The 2,806-nt window shown below is 39.2% G+C and overlaps 1 long non-coding RNA gene across 1 annotated transcript; it reads right to left on the reverse strand.

The window, feature by feature from the left end:
* Positions 1,442-1,833, reverse strand: LOC110270140. The gene is made up of 3 exons (XR_002359322.1): positions 1,781-1,833; positions 1,601-1,707; positions 1,442-1,492 (listed from the first exon to the last, which is right to left on the reverse strand). It is a non-coding gene; the product is annotated as an uncharacterized LOC110270140 (long non-coding RNA).

The raw sequence follows: 2,806 nt of genomic DNA on the forward strand, positions 1-2,806 counted from the left end.
AAATTAAGTTCCAACTCTTTTCAGCCTTGGCTTTAAAGATCTCATTTCTCAAATCATCTCAGGCTCATAAGCCACTTTTACTCAAGGTAAATTCCCCTTTTAAAACCATGCCACTCTCGGCATCCTCTTTTCAAAACTTCCATAACCATGGAAAGTTAAAGATTCATTTTGAAACATTCAAAATCATCCATCCAACAATGGGATTTTATAACAAAGTTTATCGGCAAGGTCCCAAGTCTTTAGGGGAGAATAGCATAACTCATTTCACCAAATTCATTTAAAATCATTAAAACCTTGGCTTTCCGATTTGAGTAATAAAATAGGATCTAAGCCAAACAGAGTCACGTAATCATTTACTTCTTTCAAGCCGTTTCCTTTACTTAGGCAAAACCAACTTCAACCCTCATGATAAATTCTAGAACGTTTCAACTGTTCAAAATTATTTTAGTCTTGCAAGAATTTAGAGTTCAAAGAGTACTTAAAACCTTTCTCAAAACATTTCAAAATGAAACTTGTCAATAGACATTTAGGTTCTTTCAACATCATTGAAACTCCTCTAATTGAAACCCTCAAGTCAAATTCAAAGGCATTGCCCTTGTCATATTTAAAACAGCTTTAAAACATAAGTTTCATCTAAATAACTTTCTCTTGAAAAAGATACAATACCTTTCTTAAGAAGCAAGACTAAATCACAATTCCCTCTTTAATAATTCATTTCAAAAGCATGAATCATCCTTTTCTTGATATTTCAACTAAAATAGTAGAAGCCTTCAGCTCATCATTTTTCCCAGACAACATTTCAATAAAGACTCGGATTTTATAGAAATTTCGGCAGCATCTCCCCTAAAACTTGGACTTTGCCACCCGGTCCGGGTCCCAACAAAACCATTCCACAATCTTTTTCCAACAGTCCAAAATCCAAAATCGATTCAAAGGCAAGCCAAAATCCAACAGTTAATCTCAATACCATATTTTAAGAAAACCGTTTCAAAAATTAAATCATTATTATCAGCCGAATAAACTCATTTCTAAAGTTTCAAAGAAACGGTTCAATAACAATCATTCATCAAAAACCAGATCATTTGAAGCAGGCCAGGCTGAATTCAAGAGTGGATTCTATTTTTCACATTCTCAATAAAATTAACTCAATTCAATTCTCAACGGATTAAACTCGATCTCAAAGCTTTAAAAGAATCAACTTGAAAAGCATTTCGTTTCACAAAACCACACAACAATCCAGTCAAACAAACACCCATAATCATACAAATCAACCAAACAATACATAGGACTGATACAGTCACCAAATACACATCTTCACATCAGCACCCATATGTAATAATTCCAATAATAAACTATAGTTTTCGGAAAGCGCCCCTACCTCAAAACACAAATCCATAACCAAAACGCCTCATCAAGTCCTTTCTGCCTTGACCCGAATTGACGGCAACCAAAACCTCAGCTTCCAACCACTTTCGCAATAACCATATCAACACTATTCGTAACATATAATAATTAGGACTCGACCCCACGTTACCAAAACTCATATTCATTAACCAAACATAACGAAATACTAACGCGAGGCTTTCCGAAACATACTTACCGAAGAAGGAACGGCTGAACCGAACAGCGGCGGTCTCTTGAACCGGTTCGGCGGCAGCCCGTCAGCCACCTCAAGTGACAGCGGCGACCGGACTCCGGCGTTGGTAACTGAAACCCACATACAGAGGCGATAAAGCTTCCGGAATCTTAAACGAATGAAAATCAAATTCAAAACCCTTACCGGTAGAGTTTTCTGGCAACGGCAGAAGTAGCCAGAGGCTCTGGCGGTGGTCCCGGAAGTCACAGAACCACTCCCGTCGGTCAGTATCATAGAGACGTAGCTCTCTTGCTCGGCAGCGGCACCTGTGGCGGCCTAAACACTCTTCTGGCTGCAGTTCAGCTTGCCATCACCCGCAGCGGTGAGCTCAAATGGTGGCGGACACAACCCTCCTCCTCCTTACTCGTTCTGATCTCCCTCTCTCCAGCGGTGACGCAGGTGGATTCCTTTCCCGTCACAGCACCTTTCGTGCACTGTTTCCCCCGGTTCCCTTTCCCAGACGTGTTCTCTTCCCCAGCAGCGGCGAAACTACACCTCCTCCCAGCCTCAGACGCGAGTTCTCCCTCTCCTTCACTCATCATGCTCGACGGTGACTACAGCTCCTTTCAGAACAGCGACGGCGGCGAGGCGTGAAGCAGCGCCCTCTCCTCCTTTTCGTGGCGGCTTTATCAGTGACAACAATAGCGCCGTTGGAGGACATAGAAGCAGTGGCGGCCGAACAAGAACGCGATGAGGCTGAGGACGAATGGCGGCAACGAACTGGGGTGGTAAATACCCAAATCAAATAATTGAAAATAATATACTTAATTTCTTCATTTTCCAAAATAGCAGTATTAATATTTAAAATATTAATTACTTAGTTCAAATCATGTAAAACCCCTCTTATTTCATAACTGCCAAATTCATAATCTGAATATAGAAAAAAACCCAATAATTATAAAATTGGATAAAAATCATAACTCGTCTCAAATTCAATAAATCAAAACTTGCCTTAATTATCTTTAATAAAAATGATTTCCGAAATTAAGGCTATAAATAACAATATGATTTGAGACTTGATCATAATAAGACTTTTCAAAGGTTCTGGGTCTTACATTCTACCCACCTTATAAAAATTTTCGTCCTCGAAAATTGATACAAAACGAAAGAAATTTCATAACAGTTCACCCTTAAACACATTTAAAGAAGAAGCAAAAAATATCTCAACAT

The sequence above is a fragment of the Arachis ipaensis genome, chromosome B01, assembly GCF_000816755.2.
Source record: "Arachis ipaensis cultivar K30076 chromosome B01, Araip1.1, whole genome shotgun sequence".
NCBI classification, from domain to species: domain Eukaryota; kingdom Viridiplantae; phylum Streptophyta; class Magnoliopsida; order Fabales; family Fabaceae; genus Arachis; species Arachis ipaensis.